General features: G+C 44.7%; 1 protein-coding gene across 1 annotated transcript in view; it reads right to left on the bottom strand.

Annotated features, from left to right (window-relative positions):
* LOC311127664 (junction-mediating and -regulatory protein-like) overlaps positions 1-25998 on the bottom strand; it is a 76112-nt gene that overhangs the window by 48097 nt on the left and 2017 nt on the right. The window lies entirely within an intron of this gene.

Raw genomic sequence — 25998 nt, 5'->3', positions numbered from 1 at the left:
AAAGCTTCCGACGTGGGCTGGGATTAAGAAAATAAAAATACATTTAAATATAGGACCAAACACACATCACAACAAGAGAGACAAGACAACACTACATAAAGAGAGACCTAAGACAACATAGCATGGCAGCAACACAGGACAAAACAGCAAGGTAGCAACCCAACATGAAAACAACATGGTAGCAACACAACATGGCAGCAGCACAACATGGTAGCAGCACAAGACATGGTACAAACATTATTGGGCACAGACAACAGCACAAAGGGCAAGAAGGTAGAGAAAACAATGCATCACGCGAAGCAGCCAGTCAGTAAGACTGTCCATGATTGAGTCTTTGAATGAAGAGATGGAGATAAAACTGTCCAGTTTGAGTGTTTTTTGCAGCTCGTTCCAGTCGCTAGCTGCAGTAAACTGGAAAGAGGAGCGACCCAGGGATGTGTGTGCTTTGGGGACCTTAAACAGAATGTGACTGGCAGAACGGGTGTTGTATGTGGAGGATGAGGGCGGCAGTAGGTATCTCAGATAGGGGGTAGTGAGGCCTAAGAGGGTTTTGTAAATAAGCATCAACCAGTGGGTCTTGCAACGGGTATACAGAGATGACCAGTTTACAGAGGAGTATAGAGTGCAATGATGTGTCCTATATAATAACCTTCATGGTAATAAACTAATACACTATAAATGCCTTGTGTTATTGACTCTGTCTTTTCCATGTTCTAGCCTACTTTGGATGTTCTTGTTGACAAGTTATATTGATGTAGTGATGGTTCTGTTTAGGCTATTTAGACAAGACTATTGCTCTATTCATTCTATTTCAATCAATTATATTCTATAAATGTTTAGGACAGTGCTGCTCTCTCTTCTCAAACAGTGCATCCCTCAACTGAATCCTTTTGAATATTTGCCATTGTTATCAGAGTGCAGGGAGGCAGACACAGACCAACAGGCAGGCAGGGCAGAGGTTGTGATAAGGACAGAGTGCGTTAACCCAGTAATTCTCTGACTGGTGTCCAAGCTGTTCCTATGATCTTCTCACTATCAGCATGGAGGCCTGCAAAACGTCTGTCACTCCGTCTCCCCCCGATGACATTATCACCTACAGTCTGACTGACTGAGAGGTCTGCTTCTGAATGTGAACATTCCACTTAATCCGCTGTGATATTCTCATCATCGCCCACAGCCTCAGGCTACTGTACTGAACAGTCAGAGGGAGCCATTGTGTGTCCATTGAGTTGCTGCTCTCCCTCTCTGTCCCTGGCCTTCACCAACCCACACTACATAATGGCCTCTTCTTCTCCCTCCCAGTCTCCTCCTCCTTCTCTTTCACTGCACTGTATTCAGAGAGGAGTTCTCTCTGTCCTACTCTGTGAGATGTCTGGCTTGCCTGTTGTGAATTAGTATTAGGTAGGGGTAAGGGTTCACCAAACCCACAGATCTTTACGTATTGTCTTTTTTGGGTCACGGTTTGGTTTTGGTACAGCAGGAAAATGAAATGCCAACAGTTACTGTAGCTAATTTTTGTTAATTTGGCAAAAGACACAGAACTAAAAAGCACCACATTTGTGGCCCAAGTCCAGCTTCTGTGACAGCATTCACAATGTTCCTGGCATTGTCTGTTTTGACAGGGATTGTTATGTTGAGCCTCCCAAAAAGTAGGACCCCGTTCCAAAATGGACCTGGGGCTTTCCCACCCGTACTGATATGCATAAATAAAAAATGTAATATAGAGACCTGTTCCAAATGGAACAACTAGACAAGTTCCGTCCAGACCCGGTCCGATCCAGCAGAAATGTCCATTTGTAAGCTACTTTATTAACCAGAACTGATAAAACGGGAGGGAGAGCAATGTGACGATCTAGCAGGCGGAGGAGAGGCCTTGTGGTGTGTGTACTGCAGGGGTTCCTAAACTTTTTTGGCCCGCGACTCCATTTTGATACAAACATTTGTTTGCGACCCCACCATGTTAAAAAAGTTATGTAATCAAATTGGGGCTATGACATTTTATTACAAATCAGCCTGACAGTACTTTTAACAGTATTTCAATCTGAAGGAAGTATGGTTTGAAGTAACTGAAATGCATCAGAATGGTATTGGGAAGTTCAGAAGATCATCAGGCAATAATTTTGTATGATATTCTGTGTAGAAAATAACATCATTATTGATTATGCTCTTTTTCCCCCAGTCTGATTTAGTGCCAGGTCTTGTCTACTATTTTCTATTGAGTCCTGTGCAGATTGTGGGCATTGTAGTGGGAAACAGAAGACACATCACACTGGGCACAGACGTCAGTTCAACATCTAGTTGGAGAAAAAATATATATATATATATCGACATTCGCTTACATTGATGACTTTTTGCAAATCCAAATCGGTTTTCCACGTTGATTCAGTCATCACATTGAATTTCTTTGTTGAAATGACGTGGAAACAAAGTTGATTCAACCAGTTTTTGCCCAGTGGGATACGTGTTCCTGAAAGTCTTATCTTTCAGCGATGGGGTCATAATAATTTTGTAGCTTAACTCTTTAGAAACCATAGCGGCCGTCGACGGCCTTTCATTAAATTACTATACCGGCCGCAAATGGCCTTGTTTTTCTAACAATAATATCGGTGTCAATAATCACAAAATGTACTTGCAAATAATCACAAAATGTACTTGCAAACAACCGGTTGTCGTATTCGTGTGGCTGTTATCGTCAACCAGAAACCGGAAAAAGGGTATGCTGTCATTTGACTTTTTTTCAACTTCACTACTCAAAATGACGGCACCGAAGAGGACACAACTTTTTACTGTGAAAGAGGCTGCATTTATGTTGGTTGGTGATACGGATTCGAACACATCCTTGCACTTAGAAAAGCGATGATGTCGAGTTGAGTGAAATAAGTAAACAGCAGATATATGTTTGGTGTTGTCAATGTTTGATGCTGTGAAACTTTGGGAACAGCTCTCGGATTAGCAAGTCCTGTCATGATCACTTAGTTACATTTACATTTTAGTCATTTAGCAGACGCTCTTATCCAGAGCGACTTACAGTTAGTGAATAGATATATATATATATATATATAGCCTGGATTCGAACCAGGATCTCTAGTGGCACAGTTAGCACTGTGATGCAGTGCCTTAGACCACTGCGCCACTCAGGAGATGTAGTTGGTACAGGCAAGCACATCAGCGGTGGAGCTCAAATGATTGCTCTATGTCTCATGGAAATAGTTGCAGTGTTTAGCTTTATATAGTCAGCTAACTAGTTGGTTGTTTTGTCTTGTTTCTACTGATGTAATTCATATGGAAACGGCCCAAGCTGCTTGCTATAGCTAGCTAGCTAGTTAGTCCGTCAGGCAAGAAAAGTTGTGTGTAGCGGTAAATTTGGGCTGCGCTCATGAATCGTCAACCTCAGCTGTCACTTTCACTAGCTATCCATACAGACATCCAGCAAACTAGCCACCGAAATGAGTAGAGTAATTTGTGTTTATCTGTTGGGCTTTGTTATGGTTTGTCATGTTTGCTAGGTGCAGATATTCATAGGCTATACATTGCCTTGTTTTCCTATTATTTGACAGCTTAGCTGTCATGTTAGGGTAGATGCCCGCGCAGCGGAACTCATATGATATTGAGTTGGATATTTGTTTACATAGCCAGCTAACAAGTTGCTTGTTTTGTCCTGTTTCTACCAATGCAATTCATTTGGAAACTGTCCCAGCTTCGTAACTAATCAGCTAACATTGGCGAAAACTGTAGTTGTTCTGTCAGGCAAGAAAGCGAGAGTTGATTGGAGGCGAGAGAGCGAGAGCAGGAGAGAGTGTGGAATGAGAGGCATGTAACTCGATCACACAATTTATTATGGAAACCCCTAAGAGGTGATTATTAGGAAGAGAGTATGTGTATGGTTGAGAAAACGAAAGCGAGGAAGAAAGAGAGAGACAGTGTGAGAGGGAGAGAGATTATGTTCCTGACCACAATTGTATCCTATTTGTTGCTCCTCTCCTCTCCCTCTGTTACTTTGTTCCTCTAGGTCAGTGAAAGCGAGGGAAGTGATGTGGAGAGTCAGGCTTAGCAGCAAAAGGCAGGGAGGCAGAGGAATTAGAGATGATTGGAGGGATAGAGATGTGGAGTGAGACAGGAGGAATGGAGCAATAGGAGAGTGGAGGGAGAGAGGAAGAGGAGAGTGAAAATAAGGGAGAGGAAAGTAGAGGGAGAGAGAGAGAGAGGAAGAGGAGAGAAGAGGAACATGGAGAGGAAGAGGATCAGGAAGAGGCACAGGGAGAGGAGGAGGGAGTGGAAGAAGCAGAGTGAGAGGAGGAAGCGGGGAGTGGAAGAGGAAGAGCACACCCGAGAGGGGAGCCTACATTTCCATGGAGTATGTCTGCCCGAAGTCTCACCATTCAACGTTGTACCACACAGCCTGGGCCAAAAGCGACAGTGGCAGTGGTTTTGGAGTTGTTTTTAAAAGTGGTAGGAACTTATATCTGTTCCAGAGCTTGTAATGGATTACAACAAGAAAATGGGCGGGGTTGACCATCTTGACCAACTGAGGAGCTATTACAATGTTGGACACACAGGCAGAAAATGGTGGAAATATGTGTTTTGGGGGATGCTAAACATTGCCATCATAAATGTGTACATTGTGTGGGGGACCCTGCAAAGGCCCCTTCCCATAAACCACAGGTGCTGGTCCATGAAGGCATTCAAAATGCAGCTTGTGCATTCACTTCGTGATATGGCTACAGTGGCAGGAAGAGGGGAGCCAAGAGTGTGGCACCAGGGCATGTGGACTGAGTTGTAACTCATAATTTGAAAGCAGGTGAAGTTTGAAGGGCACAAGAGAGGGTGTGTGGTGTGCATCCGGTGTGGACGCAGGGCAAAGAGTGGGAGATGTGTAGAAACCTCCTTTGGGTGCTCTACGTGTTCTGTGCCACTTTGCAGGATGGGGCCGTGCTTCCAGAAGTTCCATGACATGTTGTAGGCTAAATGCAAACACTAAAGTGACAGTGTGAAATATGAATTTGTCCTACAAATATTTTAGGAAAATTGTGTACGTTTTAAAATTGTCTATGAACAGTTGTGTTTTGTATCTTCTCTCTTTATCAGTCTATCTAATCCTCATTGTCGGAGTGGACATGTTGTTTGCGGACTGCACAACCTAGGCTTCACTTGTGAGGAACACGTTTTGGGTGTATTTCATTCCATTTATGAGTTGTCAATTTATTCATTGTCTTTTGTTTGTAGCGCTCCTGTCAATGTTGATTAAGGGCGCACACCTGATTATGCATAGAAGTAGGCCTAAGCAACCTGGCCTGCACACAAATGTAGGCCTATAAATGTGCCCATTTGGGGATCTGATAGTATTTCTGATTGTCTTAACTCACTACCACTGTAGAGCTTCTCAAAGTATTTTTTTATTCACCTCAAACAGCAAGTAAACAAAGTCTGTTTTTACATCCTGTTATGTGGGCAGCTTGTCTCTCCCTTTTCTGTTTCCCTTCCTCCTTGTTTTGTCCCCTCTTTTTCTGTTGTATGTGTGTTTGTCCCCTTTATGTGGGTGTGTCTGGAGTGGAGCAGGGGGCGTGCTCAGGATCTGCCTCTCCTGTGCAGCTGCGGGTTGTTTCCAGTGATTCCTGCCTACGCAGCTTGTTGGGTTTTATTTTTCTCATAATTGGATCTGTATGTGATGGATAGCTTGGAAGGAATGCACTAATGAGGAGCAATATACTGATATGGATTGTTTCACATAACAGGGTGGGGAACATTGGGGGTAGGACAGATAAGACTTGTGTTGCGAACACTCTCTCTTTGTATTCTGTGAAACTGTCCTTGAACATTGAGTACAGTGGGATGATGTATTTCTGGGTGCTGACTTTCGCAGGTTATCATAGCAACCATGTCTAGTAACAAATGGAGTGCCGAGGAGTTGGGCCCACCCCTGCGCCAACGGATTGGCTGAACCACACTCAGTCCTTTGCTCTGGTTGGCCAACAGAAGAGTACTTGAGAAATTTCTGTAAACAATAATTCTAGTTCTCTGTCGGCCCTGCGTGGTTTGTCAGTGAGCCCGTATACGAACCTTCATACTTATCATACAATACATTTTGCATATAATAAATTAAGCTTGGATTGAAGATCTCTTGATTCTTATTCCAATACCAGATTTGAATTACGCAATCTCAACAATTGGTGACCTCCGACTGTGATCTGGTGGCGGAACTTCGCTGGAATTCACCCAGCCTATTGGACATCACTGTCATCGAACTGTGTTTCACAAATTGCCCGGGCTTTTAAAAAGGTAAGCAAAACACCTATTGTAATATAACTGAAGTTTTGCACATTGGCTTTATCCAAATTAATTTTGTGAAACACCTGTTTGATGTAAGTGAACCCTATTCTACTTTAAATAACAATTACAGTATACTACTTCGATTTCATAATGTATTATGCAAATGTTTGATAATTGTGATGGTTAAACCCATGGGAAATAGAGGAGGCTGTGTGCCCAAATAGAGGAGGCTGTGTGCCCAAATAGAGGAGGCTGTGTGCCCAAATAGAGGAGGCTGTGTGCCCAAATAGAGGAGGCTGTGTGCCCAAATAGAGGAGGCTGTGTGCCCAAATAGAGGAGGCTGTGTGCCCAAATAGAGGAGGCTGTGTGCCCAAATAGAGGAGGCTGTGTGCCCAAATAGAGGAGGCTGTGTGCCCAAATAGAGGAGGCTGTGTGCCCAAATAGAGGAGGCTGTGTGCCCAAATAGAGGAGGCTGTGTGCCCAAATAGAGGAGGCTGTGTGCCCAAATAGAGGAGGCTGTGTGCCCAAATAGAGGAGGCTGTGTGCCCAAATAGAGGAGGCTGTGTGCCCAAATAGAGGAGGCTGTGTGCCCAAACAGAGGAGGCTGTGTGCCCAAACAGAGGAGGCTGTGTGCCCAAATAGATTGTGTGTCGATTGTAAGTGTGTCATTTATGACTGTGTGACATATTTGACTGTGTGATAGGACTATGACTGTGTATTGTGAGTGAGTGTGATAACTGTATACTACGTTTAACTGTGTAATAATTGTGTACCATTTTGGCTGAGAATAAAGTTTAAATTGTGCAAACGTTAACAAAAGACACCCATAGGAGGTACTTTAAATAAATAGGCAGTGAATAGATAAATAGATTAAAATACTTTAAATAACGGCAGAATATTTGGAACACTAAAACGAAAAACAGCTCTTCAAAAGAGCCCGCTCTCACTGAAAGCTGAAGAGAGAGTTGCGAGGGGAGGGGCTGGAGACAGCGAGAGTGTGGCTTTTGAAGAGTCAGGAGAGAGAGAGAAGGGGGGTGATTTAGATTGATACAAACAATTATTGATGGGTTAGGGCTGGGGATATCTGTATTTTGTTTTATGTGTACTACCATCTTTAGATAGATAAAGTAGAGAGTATTTATATTTGTATTTTTGGTCATTGAGTTAAATTCAGTGGTCTAATAATATTACCTTTACCCATTTGCGTTTCAAACTAAAAATATTAGACCAATAACATTAAAAGCACTTTTTATACAAAATATTGGAGTCAGTAAGGTTTTAAATTACAATTAAGAATAAATAATAAAGTTCTTAAAACAAAAGTATAGATACAACAACATTGGCAAAAATGACAGATAAAGTAATTAAAGTGTTGAAATCCACCCTCGAGATAAATGGGGGAAAAGACGGGAAGGAATGGAAGAGGAGAGGAGAAAAGTTATACAAAGAATGGATAGCAGATGGATGGATAATGGCAATGAATGGAATCCCAGGGGAAGGAGAACCGAGGACAATACTGACGGCCCTGAAGAAGAGAACAGAGAAGGCAGTAAGTGAGTGGAAAGAGGAAGGAGAGCCCCTCAAAGGGAAGTCCAAAGACACGATGGAGAAAGCCAGGTTAAAGGAGCGGATTGGTTTGGCTATGTTGGAGAAACTAAAGAAAATGTGGGAAGACAAAACACCACCCAAGATAACAAATCGGTTGTATCCAGCCCTGCCATCGGCCCCACCACCGTATGAAAACCCTCCAAAAACAATGGCACCAGTGTTGGAACTGACTGGGCAGGTACAGTATCAGCAGAAAGACGGCGTGCTGCAGGACACATGGGTGGGTGAAGAAGAGGTGAATAGACGAAGAGGTGATATCGAACAGATGTTGAAAACTGCACGAGAACTGAAAGAACAGATTTCTCAGCTGAGTAGACTGGATAAAGAGGAAGAAGACTCAGAGAGAAGCACAGAGTACCGGGACTTGTGTCGAACCGGAGCAAGTGAGAGAGAGAATGAGGAAATAGGAGGTAGAAGCACAGCCAGTTCAACCATTTATTACAACAATGCCGAATTAAAAAAGGAACTGAAAGTACTGGAAAGGCGGGTGAGAGAAGACAGAAAGGAGCTGGCACTCACATCACTGCAAAGAACACCAGAGCCAAGGGGGGGCCATTGTATTGATTTGGGAGAAGGAGAGGAAGAGTATGAAGACGTAAAGCAGACAAAAATGCTCTATGGAGCTTTTCAAGGAGATATTTGGGATGAGGAAGGGCCTGCACAACGCACACGGGCCAAAACTCAAGGGAGAGGGGGTAACTGTGGGGGTCAGTATCCTCTGAGAGAAACAACAGTGGGAGCTTCAGTATACAAGCCCTGGCCACACAGGGATGTGCAAACTCTGGTTGACAGTTTACCCCAGCCTGAAGAATCAGGACACAGGTGGGTGAAGGCTTTTGAGAGCCTTACTGCAGCAGATGAACTCACCATAGGGGATATGGTGGCAGTGATGAACAGGTGCATGGGAGATCATGAATGCAAAGAGATACTCATACAAGCAGGCCTGAGAGGAATAGTAGGAGCAGCAACTGGTTTTGATCGATACCGAACTGTCATATGGGATGCAGTTAGAAGGAAGTATCCCACTCAGGCAAGGCCAGATCTCATGAGAACACTGACGCTGAATGATGATGAAACCATACCAGCCTACATGAAGAGGGCAAAGTGCCTCTGGAGACAAGCATGGAATGAAGAGCCCACCAAAAATACAATGAGTCACCTCTTCCTTGCAAACTGCCTGGGGGGACTCCCAGACCAGGCCCGGGTAGAGTGTGAAAAGGTTGTGGCACTCACAGCAAAGTCCATCCCAGAGTTCACAGAGATAGCCCAGCATCATGTGGAGCGATGGAGGGAAGGCAAGAGGAAGGAGGAAGATGAACTGAAGCAGCTACAGAAGAAAGTTCTGAAAAAACAACTGGCTGAAGACAAAACAGGCAAACAGATGGTTGTGACCAGTACCCCGAATCCACAGGGTGTGCCAGGTATTGATCCAGCTGCAGCCGCGGCTGCTGCAGTAGTACAGGCAATGGCTGGGATGATGGCACCCCAGATGATGGCTCCTGTGGGGCCAAATGGGTATTTCTCTGTCGGGATGTACACAGAACCAGATTTACCCCAACATCCTGGCTACGTACCTCATCACAGGAGGTGTTTCAACTGTGGCAAGAACGGACACATGGCTAGAGACTGTTGGTCACAACCCTCAAACTTCAAACGACCAAGAGGACGAGGTTATGGAGGACAGCAAGAAGGGGGTGGGCCCAGATACCCAGGTCAAAGGCCAACCTGGCAAGGCGCCCAACAATTCCAACCACAACCAGCACCCCAATATCCTGGAGGGTCAAATATCCAGCAACTACCCAACCCTGAAATGCTGCCAAGTATGTCATGGATGGGAATGCAACACCCCAACCAGGACCCCCAATGAAGCTGCCAAGAAACCCAATCTAACCACACCACCAACATCTACTCATTTCCACCAGGGTTAGAACCGGTAGTGTTATGTTTAATTGGAGGAAGCTATTTGTGGTTGTTTTTCAAATTGGTTTTTCAAAGAAAAAACAACACACCTAGTATGATGTTTATAAAGCCTTGTTGTTTCAATTTTGGGGGGTTTCAGCAGGTCAAGGGTGATAGGTCTTAGAGGAGCACACAGTGAATTTTATGGAGTTTTTTAGCTTTTTGGCTGAGTTTGGGGTATATATGATTTCTTATGAGAATGAATGTCATGAGGACTTAATGAACACTTGGGATAACTAACATTTATGAAATATTTAGAATAATGGTAATTGTTTAGTATACTATGGGATTAAACAGTTCGTTAAATGATTTCAATGGCCTCTGAACTCTGTTTTAACATTCTGGTGTTAATTAATCATCCACACTAGTACATTCTAAAGACATGAGAGGAAGATTTTAGCATAGTTTATTTTACTAAGTTGAGGGTAATTTATAGTACAGTGAAAATTGTGAAGAAGATTATAATTTGGTAATAATATATTTGATTTGAACCATAAAATAACAGAAGAAAGAGTGGAGGAATGGCAATTGGATAATGAAATACCAATATTAACTAAAGTGATTGTTTAGGTAGGTGGTAATATTGACACATGGCCAAATCATGTGTCAAAGAGGGGGATGGGTATTAAATATTAAATATATACGAAGGAGAGGACAAAATACTTTATTAAATATATACGAAGGAGAGGACAAAATACTTAAAAAAAAAAAAAAAAAAAAAACATGTATGATAGTTTATTAACCACACCTGTATGTCAGAGATTTTGTGCCCCACAGGTGAACTAAAGGAGAAGGTGACCCACTCTATCTAACCAGGAGACTGAATCAGGCCTGGCGGGAAGGGCCCTACCAAGTACTGCCTTTTTGCCAGCAGAACAGCTGAGAGATCCATCTGGGTGCATGTCACACACTGTAAAAAGGCAAACCCAGCTACACCTGACGAACAAACACAGAGTTAGGAGAAAGATCCGATAACCACAAGGGTCCGGGGGTTGGCTCCTTAACGAAGATTCCCTTACCCTGTCTGATCATCCCTGTGTGAGTTCGATAGAAGGTAAAGCAATGGGTTGGCCTCTGGCATCTGACATGTTCTCAGGGCAAGGGTGGGGATTCACAGGTCTCCCGACGGTAGGTAGCTGTCTGATTGTGGGGGCCATATTCCTAACACACACGGACCCTCCTGTTTCAGCCAGAAGTAGTAGTTAACCTAACACAAGTTGAAAAGGCATAAGAGACAGCTAGACGTAGGGAAAGGGGAAATTCTAGAGTAAACCTCTCTGAGGGAGGTGGTGAGACCGGGGCTGTGGTAAAGATAGTGCAAAACTATAGACCTGGAGGAAGTAGTACAGGTGAGAACGGGGTATAGAAATCTTAACCTGTGGTTGGAATGGATTCACTATACGGCAAAAAACTATGTCTAAAGAGGACTGTTTTGCCTGTGGGACAGCCAAACCAGGGTTGACAACTACTCCGTTCCCCTTGACAGGCTTTGACTCTCTGTCAGGTTTATCCTCCATGCAAGCCCGATAACGGGGTCGTCCCGACCTGGGTTGCCTACGTTTGAAGTCTCAGGGGATTCTAATTGTTTTTCTAGGACTAGTAAGATAGGATACAGAGTAGGGCATCTTAGCTCTGCTCCTACACAGAGAATATCACAACTGAAAGAGAACATGACTAATCTCTCCTATTTGTTGCAGACAGAGGATTGTAGGACCCAAAACCAGGCCTGTGCTGACATCTGATGGTTGTGTGGTGATAACTGATTGTGAACTCAACTACATATGTAAACAATCAAACGTGTCAGAGACTGGTGAGTTGTCAAATAGAAAGTAGGACCTCCTCCCGGGATCCTTTGATGAAAGGATCCTGTGATGGGATAGGAGTACCTCGAGAGGTTACAGAACAATTCAAAGCTAGGAATCAGATCGCAGCTGAGTTTGAATCAAGTATTTTCTGATGGTCAACAATTAATAAAAATATAGATTGGATAAATTATATTTAATATAACCAGCAAAATATTTATAAACCACACTCGTGATGCAATAAAGGGATTAGCTGAGCAGACAGCGGCAACTAGCTTAATGACAAAGCAGAATAGAATAGCGTTGGATATGCTTTTGGCTGAGCAGGACGGGGTTTGTGTTCTGTTTGGATATATGTGCTGTACTTTCATCTCCAACAATATAGCACCGGACGGGCCCGTGACCAAAGCGCTTGAGTGACCATCACCACGCTGGCGAACGAACTGGTTGAGAACTCTGGTATTGATAGCTCCATAAACGGTTGGTTTGATAACATATATTTGGTAAATGGAAAACTATTGTTGTGACTGTTCTGGATGAAGTTATAGCTTCTATGGGTATACTTGTTATTTGTGGATGTTGTCTTATTTCCTGGCTGAGTGACTGGTTTGGTGAGTACACTTCTATGGTGGTTACTGGATTTCTGACCCTAATAATTGTGTTTTTGCTGTTAATGTGTTGTGCTGCTTGCATCGTCCCCTGTCTCAGGAGGTCAGTGGTAGGAGTGGTGCAGGCGTCAGGTATGATGCTGTTGTTACCGGCCCAGGATGATGCGGGTGACTCTGCTACTGACTCTGAGACCAAGCTGGATGATCCATGGTTTGCCTAGTAAAATACATACACGCATTTATTTTCAGTTCTTGCTCATTTATTACCTTATGTTTTTACTAACCACTGTGATTGTTTATTCTTCCTGATGTGAAGGTAAAGGATTCCTGGGTGGCTGGTAGCCAACTCAGTACATGTTAGGTGTAGGGGAGGAATAGAGGGTTAAAATTATAATTTTTTATTTTTTATTAACATTAAATGTTGTGATTTAATTTCCATATCCTGTTATTCTTAAGGGTGATTATACTCTGTTTAGAGTGACACCATAAATGGTGTCAAAAGAGGGAATTCAAAAATGTCCCTTTAAAAATCTTTAATCACACCCTAGAGTTTTAATAATCTTGTGTTTTGTGTTCTATTAATCCTGTGTTTTATGCTTTATTAATCAAGTTAGCCATGTGAATGTTTGTCTTTCCTTATGTGATGGTTTGAACTTCTTTGATGACTGGTAACAGTTTGCAAGTTGGGTGTCGATGGAAGGACTGAAGGACTTTTATTATCAAATTGTCTATTAATAAAAGTGTTTATTTTTGTTTGTATTGTATTTTAATGAGTGACACCCTAGAGGGTGTCAAAAGAGGGAATTGTTGGGTTTTATTTTTCTCATAATTGGATCTGTATGTGATGGATAGCTTGGAAGGAATGCACTAATGAGGAGCAATATACTGATATGGATTGTTTCACATAACAGGGTGGGGAACATTGGGGGTAGGACAGATAAGACTTGTGTTGCGAACACTCTCTCTTTGTATTCTGTGAAACTGTCCTTGAACATTGAGTACAGTGGGATGATGTATTTCTGGGTGCTGACTTTCGCAGGTTATCATAGCAACCATGTCTAGTAACAAATGGAGTGCCGAGGAGTTGGGCCCACCCCTGCGCCAACGGATTGGCTGAACCACACTCAGTCCTTTGCTCTGGTTGGCCAACAGAAGAGTACTTGAGAAATTTCTGTAAACAATAATTCTAGTTCTCTGTCGGCCCTGCGTGGTTTGTCAGTGAGCCCGTATACGAACCTTCATACTTATCATACAATACATTTTGCATATAATAAATTAAGCTTGGATTGAAGATCTCTTGATTCTTATTCCAATACCAGATTTGAATTACGCAATCTCAACAAGCTGCATCCTATTCTCTCATCAACCTGCACTACTTATTCCTGGGCATGGCTCTCCACCGGCGCCAGATCGTTGTTCTTACCAGAGCGGTAACTTGGCTCACCAGTAAAGTTATTTTGTCTTTGTCTTCAGCCTGGCTCTCCACTCTCCTTAACCTGTTGTTTGTTTTGTCTTCAGTTCAGACATACCTCCCAACCTGCCTGCCTTCCTGCCTGTCGGTCTGCCTGCCTGCCTGCCTGCCTGCCTGCCTGCCTGCCTGCCTGCCTGCCTCAGCCTCTCCTTCCTCCGGAGCCGACTAGCCCACTCTGTTCCTTTACTTCAGTTGTTTTTGGACTAAGACAATTTGAACTTTTATTAAAATATTTTTGTGTCTTCCACTCCCTTTGTCGTGTTGGTTTCTCTGAGTACTGGGTTGAACCATAGCCATAATAGAACGATCTGGCCATGGACCCAACAGAGAAACAGCACGGGGCAAACAAAGACAGCTTCCAACAAGCTATCCAGGCTCAAGGAACGTTGCTAGGACAGCATGACCAGTTGATTCGGACTCTTGTGGAAGATAATCATCAACTGCTGAACCAGGTGACTCAGTTAACTACACACGTCTCTAAATTGTCTGTTATCAGTTCTCCATCTCTCTCTGACCCCCAGTTTGATGCACCCCAAGTTGTTTCCTCGGACACTAGGCAGGCTTCGTTCCGTCGGGAACCCCCTGTCACGTCGCCTGAACCGTTCAATGGAGAATTGGACAAGTGCCGGGGATTTTTGCTTCAGTGTGACTTGATTTTTCGGCAGAGACCACTGTCGTTTTCTACTGATTCATCTAAGGTACATTATGTTCTGGGGCTGTTAAGAGGGAAAGCTCTGGTTTGGGCTGAGGCTGTGTGTTCAGATCAAACTTTGACTGGATTGACTTTTGCTGATTTCTCTGCTAAATTGAAGACTGTTTTTGACCATCCTGACCATGTGGGTAATTCCTCCAAGATACTTTTTAATTTGAGGCAGGGTTCTAACAGTGTGGCAGAGTACTCTATTGAGTTCTGGACGTTGGCAGCGGACTCCAAGTGGAACAATGTGGCACTTCAAGGAGCATTTCTAAACGGTTTGAATGAAGCCATTAAGGATGAACTGGCTGCTCGTGATGAGCCACATGATTTACATTCTCTCGTTTCCCTGTCCATCAAGCTAGACAATCGGTTGCGGGAGAGGCGTCGGGAGAGAGGCGATCGGCCACATCTAGGAGGACGAGTTCCCCAGCCTCCAACCACTCGAGTCTCGCCTCTCCGGAGTCGGCAGCTTCTTGTACCTGATTCCATCCCGAGCACAGAGGAGGAACCTATGCAAGTGGGTCGAGCTCGACTACCTCCAGCTGAGCGGCAACGGCGCCTCCAGGCGGGTGAGTGCCTGTACTGTGGAGACGCCACACACATTCTGGCTACATGCCCTAAGCGGCCAAAAGACAAGGCTCGCTCGTAACGGTGGGTCTACTTGCGAGCCCAGAGTTAGATCCTGAACCCATCATTCCCCGATTACAAGTACCTGTAACCTTACGTTTCCAGAGTCATTCCCTGCCACTCTCAGCTCTCATAGACTCAGGTGCAGAAGATAACTTTATTAGCCACCAGTTCGTTACACAAGCTCGTATCCCCATGGAGCCACTACCTACCCCCATCCGGGTCACAGCCCTTGATGGGCGCCTCCTCGCGGAGATAACTCATCAAACCACCCCCGTTTCCCTAGTGATTTCTGGCAATCATTGTGAAAGCATTCAGCTAAGAGTTATGTCTGGCTCAGCTACCTCCCTAATCCTTGGCTTCCCCTGGTTGGCTCTTCACAACCCACAAATTGATTGGACACGTCACACCATTCTCAGTTGGAGCACTAACTGCCATTCCGAGTGCCTGAGGTCAGCGGTTCCCCCCACTAAGTGTAACCCAACTCCTCCCTCAGCTCCTCTTGATCTGTCATCTGTCCCCAAAGAATACCATGACTTAGCGGAGGTTTTCAGTAAGGACAAGGCTCTGTCTCTACCACCACATAGGCCTTATGATTGCCCTATTGAACTGCTTCCTGGTGCTCCCTTGCCCTCTAGTCGGTTATACAATCTGTCCCGACCGGAAAGAGAGGCAATGGAGCAGTACATTGGTGATTCTCTGGTCTCGGGCATAATCCGTCCCTCGTCGTCTCCTTTGGGTGCAGGTTTCTTTTTCGTGGAAAAGAAGGACAAGTCGTTACGCCCCTGTATCGATTTCAGGGGTTTAAACAACATAACTGTTAAAAACAAGTATCCCCTTCCACTCATCAACTCAGCTTTTGAACCTCTGCATGGCGCCACAGTGTTTTCCAAGCTCGACCTCAGGAATGCTTATCACCTTGTCCGAATCCGAAAGGGAGATGAGTGGAAAACCGCTTTCAACACTCCACTGGGACATTTTGAGTATTTGGTCATGCCCTTTGGGCTTTCAAATGCCCCTGCGGTTTTCCAAGCCATGGTGAACGATGTTCTTAGGGATTTTTTGAACCGTTTTGTCTTTGTATACCTGGATGATATTCTTGTTTTTTCCAAGTCACCCGAGGAGCATGAGTCACACGTCCGTCAAGTCCTTCAACGGCTCTTGGAGAACAAGCTGTACGTCAAAGCAGAGAAGTGTGAGTTCCACAAACAGTCTACATCGTTCCTTGGATTCATAATTGAGAGCGGGCAGGTGAAGGCGGACCCCGAGAAGATCCGGGCAGTGACGGAATGGCCCACACCCACCACCCGTAAGCAACTTCAACGATTTTTGGGCTTTGCTAACTTCTACCGTAGATTCATTAAGGGTTTTAGTAGAGTGGTGGCACCCCTTACAAGACTCACATCTCCTAAAGTCCCTTTTCGGTGGTCCCCTGAGGCGGAGCAGGCGGTAGGGGTTTTGAAGGAACTGTTTTCCACCTCCCCCGTGTTGATACACCCCAATACCTCTCTGCAGTTTGTTGTGGAGGTGGACGCGTCGGACTCAGGTGTGGGAGCAGTCCTCTCCCAGCGCTCCCCCACTGACCAAAGGCTTCACCCCTGTGCTTTCTTCTCCAAGAAATTGTCACCCACAGAACGGAATTACGACGTTGGAAACCGGGAACTGCTGGCGGTCAAGCTTGCACTGGAAGAATGGCGGCACTGGCTGGATGGAGCTGAATTGCCGTTTGTGGTCTGGACTGACCACAAAAACTTGGCTTACATCCAAGCCACTAAGAGACTCAACTCACGCCAAGCCAGATGGGCCCTGTTTTTTAGTAGGTTTAACTTTATTCTTACATACAGACCGGGGTCAAGAAATGTTAAACCAGATGCTTTGTCCCGCCAGTTTGCTGACCCTTCGGAGACCAGCGAGCCTGAGGCAGTCCTGCCTTCCTCATGCGTCGTGGCGGCTGTTCAGTGGGAGATCGAGTCTCTTGTGAAGACTGCACTTGCCACGGACCCGGGACCGGGTGATGGACCTCCCAACCTACTCTTTGTTCCCGAGACGGTCCGGTCTCAGGTGTTGCAGTGGATTCACACCTCCCGTTTTGCTGGTCACCCTGGGATGAGACGCACGTTGACGCTGCTTAGGAGACATTTTTGGTGGCCTTCAATGGAAACTGACGTTCGGGCTTTTGTGGCAGCCTGTTCAACCTGTGCTCGGGGCAAAGCCTCCCATCAGTCCCCTTCGGGGCTGCTGCTACCCCTCCCAGTTCCCAGCCGTCCCTGGTCCCACATTGCCATGGATTTTGTCACCGGCCTACCCAAGTCTGAAGGTAATGATACTATACTTACCATTGTGGACAGATTCTCTAAATCTGTCCACTATATAGCATTACCAAAATTACCGTCTGCCAGTGAGACAGCGGACCTCCTAGTCCAACATGTATTCCGTCCCCATGGAATACCTGTGGACATCGTATCTGATAGAGGCCCACAGTTTACTTCCCGTGTTTGGAAGGGTTTCTGTTCTGCTTTGGGTGCTTCCGTTAGTCTGTCCTCAGGGTTTCATCCCCAGACCAACGGTCAAACAGAAAGAGCCAATCAAAACCTCGAAGCAACCCTTCGTTGTGTGGCTGCTCAACATCCGTCATCCTGGGCTAAACATCTGCCCTGGATAGAGTACGCCCACAACTCCCTCACCGCCTCTGCCACCGGTCTTTCACCCTTCGAGGTTACCATGGGTTATCAACCCCCTCTGTTTCCTGCTCAGGAGAAGGAATTGGCTGTTCCTTCGGTTCAGGAGAACCTCCGCCGCTGCCAGAGAGTGTGGAGCGACGCTCGGGAAGCATTGCTTCGGACCACCGACAGGAACAAGACAACAGCGGATAGGAGCAGGACTCCCGCACCTGTGTTTCATCCTGGTCAAGAGGTTTGGCTGTCATCTAAGAACGTACCTCTTCGTACCAAATCACGCAAGCTGTCTCCTCGGTACCTGGGTCCGTTTGTGGTGGAGTCCATCATTAACCCCGCTGCGGTTCGTTTGAAGTTGCCTTCAGCCATGAAGATACACCCTACCTTCCACGTCTCCCAACTGAAACCTGTGTCCTCCAGCCTTTTGTGTCCGCCGGCTGATCCACCTCCACCTGTTCGCCTCATTGACGACCATCCGGCCTACACCGTCAGTAGGCTCCTGGACTCTCGGAGGCGGGGTAGGGGTCTCCAATACCTAGTCGATTGGGAAGGTTATGGACCAGAGGAGAGGTCTTGGGTCCCTAAGCGTTTTGTGTTGGATCCTCAGCTGATCACGGACTTCCATCACGACAACCCTGACAGGCCTGGTGGGTCGCCAGGTGGCGACCATTGAGGGGGGGGTACTGTTATGTGGGCAGCTTGTCTCTCCCTTTTCTGTTTCCCTTCCTCCTTGTTTTGTCCCCTCTTTTTCTGTTGTATGTGTGTTTGTCCCCTTTATGTGGGTGTGTCTGGAGTGGAGCAGGGGGCGTGCTCAGGATCTGCCTCTCCTGTGCAGCTGCGGGTTGTTTCCAGTGATTCCTGCCTACGCAGCTGCATCCTATTCTCTCATCAACCTGCACTACTTATTCCTGGGCATGGCTCTCCACCGGCGCCAGATCGTTGTTCTTACCAGAGCGGTAACTTGGCTCACCAGTAAAGTTATTTTGTCTTTGTCTTCAGCCTGGCTCTCCACTCTCCTTAACCTGTCGTTTGTTTTGTCTTCAGTTCAGACCTGCCTGCCTTCCTGCCTGTCGGTCTGCCTGCCTGCCTGCCTGCCTGCCTGCCTCAGCCTCTCCTTCCTCCGGAGCCGACTAGCCCACTCTGTTCCTTTACTTCAGTTGTTTTTGGACTAAGACAATTTGAACTTTTATTAAAATATTTTTGTGTCTTCCACTCCCTTTGTCGTGTTGGTTTCTCTGAGTACTGGGTTGAACCATAGCCATAATACATCCATTGAGAATGCCAATAGTTCCTCAACGTAGCCTATTTGAAAAAGATTTCCAGTTCTCTTTCGATAACCACTCGTGTGAAAGGGGGAAAAATGTAATGCTCTGATCCGGTGGAAACGTCATAAAATAGGCCTACCTGATTACTTCTTATCCCTTGCGCAAATAGCCTACAGCTAGCTGTGTCTGTCAGGAGCTCACTGGCACAGGAAACTCTGAAGGCCCAGAATATTTTATACAATTTTGCAAGTTTGCTAGTGCCAGCTTCAGGCCAGACCAAGTTGATAGTTGATACAATGTTTCAAGTTTGTTGCAGAAAGGCCATGGGTAGACAATGTCATTTATAGGATATTTATTTTTAAATTATGATTTTTTCTAACTGCAAGCTGCAATGTTTTTATTTGTTGGCTTTATGTAGACTATTTTTACATAGTTGGCAATATAAGTTATTGTTAGAATTCTTATTAACTACAAGATAATGATTGAGGTACGAAGACTTGATTATACATTTCATTAAATGGTTCCACAAAAATGTGCATATGAAAATCATAACTGCCACGGAAATCGGTAGAAATGGTAAGATAAATTGGCACTCCAAATGGAAAATGTTGCCGACCCCTGGTGTAGCCTATAACCGGCAACTTCAGGAGCTTAACGGCAGAATCTGCGAAGGCCAGCGGCAGCTGGAGGAGGGGGGGTCGGGAACATGTTTTTTTCTTCTGGCTAGGCCATCTTGATCTCTGGCTCCCTTCAGTCATTTGTGTGTCTTAATTATTTAATCACAGTGTGCTTAAAGCATCAGACAAGCTCAGTAGCCTACATATAGTTGATTTTATTAAAACACATAGGGTATGTCTACAGTGGGGAGAACAAGTATTTGATACACTGCCGATTTTGCAGGTTTTCCTACTTACCAAGCATGTAGAGGTCTGTAATTTTTATCATAGGTACACTTCAACTGTGAGAGACGGAATCTAAAACAAAAATCCAGAAAATGAAATTGTATGATTATTAAGTAATTCATTTGCATTTTATTGCATGACATAAGTATTTGATACATCAGAAAAGCAGAACTTAATATTTGGTACAGAAACCTTTGTTTGCAATTACAGAGATCATACGTTTCCTGTAGGTCTTGACCAGGTTTGCACACACTGCAGCAGGGATTTTGGCCCACTCCTCCATACAGACCTTCTCCAGATCCTTCAGGTTTCTGGGCTGTCGCTGGGCAATACGGACTTTCAGCTCCCTCCAAAGATTTTCTATTGGGTTCAGGTCTGGAGACTGCCTAGGCCACTCCAGGACCTTGAGATGCTTCTTACGGAGCCACTCCTTAGTTGCCCTGGCTGTGTGTTTTGGGTCGTTGTCATGCTGGAAGACCCAGCCACGACCCATCTTCAATGCTCTTACTGAGAGAAGGAGGTTGTTGGCCAAGATCTCGCGATACATGGCCCCATCCATCCTCCCATCAATACGGTGCAGTCGTCCTGTCCCCTTTGCAGAAAAGCATCCCCAAAGAATGATGTTTCCACCTCCATGCTTCACGGTTGGGATGGTGTTCTTGGGGTTGTACTCTTCCTCCAAACACGGCGAGTGGAGTTTAGACCAAAACGATCTATTTTTGTCTCATCAGACCACATTACCTTCTCCCAATCCTCCTCTGGATCATCCAGATGGTCATTGGCAAACTTCAGACGGGCCTGGACATGCGCTGGCTTGAGCAGGGGGACCTTGCGTGTGCTGCAGGATTTTAATCCATGACGGCGTAGTGTGTTACTAATGGTTTTCTTTGAGACTGTGGTCCCAGCTCTCTTCAGGTCATTGACCAGGTCCTGCCGTGTAGTTCTGGGCTGATCCTTCACCTTCCTCATGATCATTGATGCCCCACAAGGTGAGATCTTGCATGGAGCCCCAGACCGAGGGTGATTGACCGTCATCTTGAACTTCTTCCATTTTCTAATAATTGCGCCAACAGTTGTTGCCTTCTCACCAAGCTGCTTGCCTATTGTCCTGTAGCCCATCCCAGCCTTGTGCAGGTCTACAATTGTATCCCTGATGTCCTTACACAGCTCTCTGGTCTTGGCCATTGTGGAGAGGTTGGAGTCTGTTTGATTGAATGTGTGGACAGGTGTCTTTTATACAGGTAACAAGTTCAAACAGGTGCAGTTAATACAGGTAATGAGTGGAGAACAGGAGGGCTTCTTAAAGAAAAACTAACAGGTCTGTGAGAGCCGGAATTCTTACTGATTGGTAGGTGATCAAATACTTATGTCATGCAATAGAATGCAAATTAATTACTTAAAAATCATACAATTTCATTTTCTGGATTTTTGTTTTAGATTCCGTCTCTCACAGTTGAAGTGTACCTAGATAAAAATGACAGACCTCTACATGCTTTGTAAGTAGGAAAACCTGCAAAATCGGCAGTGTATCAAATACTTGTTCTCCCCACTGTATATAGGGAAAAACACGTTTTAAAATTTTGATTGGTCGAAAGAACAGACGGCTTTCGGTCGACCAAGATTTTTTTTGGTCGGGGACAGTCCTACATTTATTAGATAATCTCCTAACTTGCTTTGCCACACACGGAGGCTCTATGACTGTAGGGCCGCTTTGATGACTTGCGATTGGCCGACAACAACAACAAGCTACGCACCACCCTCATGAAAAGCATACTATATTGTCTTTGTCAGCAGCATACAATTTCTTCTCTCTATTAGAATCAGCTGCGAAGGCCTGCTTGAATACAGAGGGGAGACAAAGTTGTGCTGTTTCTTTGCATTTCCGCCTTGCTCCGGTGTTAGGAATACTGGGGTGATGTCGGCGTAAATATGTCAACATGTTATAGGTGTTGGCAGCTGCATAGGCTATTCTTGTTGAGCAGTGGCGACATTCTGTTAACGTTTTATCCACAACTCTCTGTCCATCGCCATTGTGATCTACTCCGAAGCCAAAATGTTCCCAAACTGGAGATTTAAACGATGATGTAGGATCCTCCAATTCTGGTTTACCGACCCCACCACTCGCCATCCCCCACTGGGCACAGACGTCAATTCAACGTCGATTCCACGTTGGTTCAACGTCACTTAATTGAAATGCCGTGGAAACAACGTCGATTCAAAAAATGTGTGCCCAGTGGGACAGAACTAGTTCCCGGCTGCGACTCAAAAGGATAGTTTGAAATGCGGCAGTTATGATTCAAATTTGTATTTTACAACGTGCACATAGACTCTAGTTGTTTTAACGGAATAGCCTACAATGTTTTTTCAGCTGAGATTTACTCAAGAGGCAATGGCATACAACACAGCATAGGCATAGCCTATAGGCCTAGTGTTAAAATGCTTTTTTTATGTATTCATTTGGGTTCACAGTGCAGACCAAAAGGAGGTCCCTGTAACGAACGTTTCGGTACTAATATATGTACTGTTACACCCCTAGTGTTAGGTGTGGTCAGAGGTCGCGTTATCTGCATTTATCTGCAAAAAAATCTGTATTTTCAAAACGCAGACCTTCAAAAATCTGCATTTTAAAGTCAACAGTGTTTTTTTTGCTTCAATGGAGTGATCAGGGGCGTGCAACTATAGTTTTCCTTCACAGAAAATACATTAGTGCAACACATTTGGCAGAAAATACTGTAGCTTCATTTTCATCAGATGACAACAGAAGTGCAACGCTATTTGGCTAGCAGCCACACAAGCAAACAGCTTACAATGAAAAAGCAAGGTATTGTTGGCAGAAACTATGCAAGGCCATCATTTTTGTAACATTTATCATAGAAAGAAAGTAGCCAGGACATTTTCTAATGTTTTGTTTGAAAAGTAGGCTACACCGAGAAAAGTACCAGAGAAAAGTAGCTCACATCAGTCAGAGAGCTGTCTGCTGATAGAATGCCAGTATGAGAATTATCATCTGAGTGAAGAAGTGAAACTGAAGAACACAATTAGTCTGATGACGAGCACAAATTACAATAAAAAGCATTTTAGATCTGCGGTTACAAAACACAACAAGATATTTGTAACACGTTTTATCTTTATTTATTTTTATGTAACCCCTGGTGGTACATTATTTTAGGTCACGAACCACTGCTTATAGCTCAAGCAAAATAAACTCACGGAACCTCCCGCAAACAAAACATGCTTCTCATTCGAAACAGTTCGTGCATATATTATGTCGACATTTTGTGATGTTTTTGTTCGTTTTGGTCTTCGGCTGTTTGTGCACACAAAAACATTTATTGAGGCAAGCCCAAGTTCAGTAGCCGAAGTCTATGCCCCTTTGTCAGTGATTGGTCAACAGTAGGGAGTCAAACACCTTAGTTACAGTTGAAGTCGGAGGTTTACATACACCTTAGCCAAATACATTTAAACCCAGTTTTTCACAAATCCTGACATTTAATCAGAGTAAAAATTCCCTGTCTTAGGTCAGTTAGGATCACCACTTTATTGTAAGAATGTGAAATGTGAGAATAATAGTAGAGAGAATGATTTCTTTCAGCTTTTATTTCTTTCATCACAGTCCCAGTGGGTGAGAAGTTTACATAAACTCAATTAGTATTTGGTAGCATTGCCTTTAAATTGTTTAACTTGGGTCAAACGTTTTGGGTAGCCTTCCACAAGCTTCCCACAATAAGTTGGGTGAATTTTGGCCCATTCCTCCTGACAGAGCTGGTGTAACTGAGTTAGGTTTGTAGGCCTCCTTGCTCACACACACTTTTTCAGTTCTGCCCACAAATGTTCTATAGGAATGAAGTCAGGGCTTTGTGATGGCCACTCCAATACCTTGACTTTGTTGTCCTTAAGCCATTTTGCCACAACTTTGGAAGTATGCTTGGGGTCATTGTCCATTTGGAAGACCCATTTGCAACCAAGCTTTAACTTCCTGACTGATGTCTTGAGATGTTGCTTCAATATATCCACATAATTTTCCTTTCTCATGATGCCATCTATTTTGTGAAGTGCACCAGTCCCTCCTGCAGCAAAGCACCCCCATAGCATGATGCTGCCACCCCCGTGCTTCATGGTTGGGATGGTGTTCTTCAGCTTGCAAGCAACCCCCTTTTTCCTCCAAACATAACGATGGTCATTATGGCCAAACAGTTCTATTTTTGCTTCATCAGACCAGAGGACATTTCTCCAAAAAGTACGATCTTTGTCCCCATGTGCAGTTGCAAACCGTAGTCTGGCTTTTTTATGGGAGTTTTGGAGCAGTGGCTTCTTCCTTGCTGAGTGGCGTCAGGTTATGTCGATATAGGACTCGTCTTACTGTGGGTATAGATACTTTTGTACCTGTTTCCTCCAGCATCTTCACAAGGTCCTTTGCTGTTGTTCTGGGATTGAGACATAACGCGTCTCCTTTCTGAGCGGTATGACGGCTGCGTGGTCCCATGGTGTTTATACTTGCATCTCAAGATGGACATTCAGTACTATTGCCGCTTTTTTCTTGCTTTTAAGGGAGTATGCAAGCACACTCGTTCAGTTCCCTAGCCGAGTTTGGATAGGCGCCAGCCGAAACCAAAGCATGCGGAAGGCTGCGTTTACACAGGCAGCCCAATTCTGATCTTTTGCCCAATTATTGGCAAAAGAGCTGATCTGATTGGTCAGAATTAGTGGGGGAAAAATATCTGAATTGGGCTGCCTGTGCAAACGCAACCATAGACACAATTAGGTTTAGTTTTATTATGTTTGTGGCAGAGGATGTGAGGTCACTTTCAGCCACCTCCACACACACACACTAGATGAGGCATTACCCTAGTTGTTTTATGAGCTTTATTTACCTACAATATGAAAACACAGTGTTCTCTCTCTCTCTCAGTCTAGACATGAGGAAGTAACACCTTACGGAGTCAAACCAGGTCACCATGGCAACAGGGAATACACAAGATCTTTCCAGTGATAACCTCCATTGCCATCATCATCCTGTCATCATTCTTACCCAAGTTTTTCCATAAAAATAAAGGGCAGTGTACTCTTCACACAGTACAATTCAGTCCAGGTTTAGCCAAATGTTTATACATTTGTTATAACATAATTAACATATTAGCCTACCCAATAACAGTCTACAAGTCTAGGGCGGCAGGTAGCTTAGTGGGTAAGAGCGTTGTGCCAGTAACCGAAAGGTCGCTGGTTCTAATCCCCGAGCCGACTAGGTGAAAAATCTGTCGATGTGCCCTTAAGCAAGGCACTTAACCCTAATTGCTCCTGTAAGTCGCTCTGGATAAGAGCGTCTGCTAAATGACTAAAATGTAAATGTAAAATGTACAATCTAGTCCTCATAAAGAGTGAGAGAGAAACACCCCTCTGTAAAGCCAAAGCGATAGCCTGATTGTGAGTAACAACTGTGAGTCTTATTTGCACCCGTTAGTCCTGCCCTGTCCTAGCCTGCTCTGATGTTCTGTGGTCTCTGACTCAAACACACACACTATGACAGAGAGATTGAGAAGACAGACATAGGGGGATGGAGAGATAGAGCGGGAGATAATGAGAAAAGCAGGAGTGGATAATTTTTATATAAAGTGTGCCCTAACACTTACAATAACGATGATGATTATAACAGTGTGATAGTAGGAGCTGCCCTAAAGGAGGAGCTTTACCATCCACCCCCATATGCACTGGTCTTTGTTACTAGAATGTTGATTGTCCTTTCTTGTCATCATGGTAGCCATTCAAATTCTAACATTCAAACCAAGTTTGCTGAACTCCATGACTCTAGTGTGGTGGACCCCTACTCCATTATCCAACTATAACCATGGACTCCCCTCCCCTAGCCAGCCAACTGGATTGTCAGGGCAGGGGCCAGGCCGGGTCTGAAATTATTACAGGCCTGGGACTGTGGAGGCTTACAGAGAAACAAAGGGAAAGGTGGAGAGAGAGACTGTTTATTTCACTTGTGTTCATTATCCATTTCACTTGCTTTGGCAATGTAAACATGTTTCCCATGCCAATAAAGGCCTTTGAATTGAATTGAGAGAGAGGTGGAGAGACGACCATGTGGTCGAGTGCCCCTGACATGCATTTTGGACC

The sequence above is a fragment of the Coregonus lavaretus genome (assembly GCF_964263955.1).
Source record: "Coregonus lavaretus genome assembly, chromosome: 4".
Lineage (NCBI taxonomy): Eukaryota > Metazoa > Chordata > Actinopteri > Salmoniformes > Salmonidae > Coregonus > Coregonus lavaretus.
This window is presented reverse-complemented; position numbering and strand designations above follow the sequence as displayed.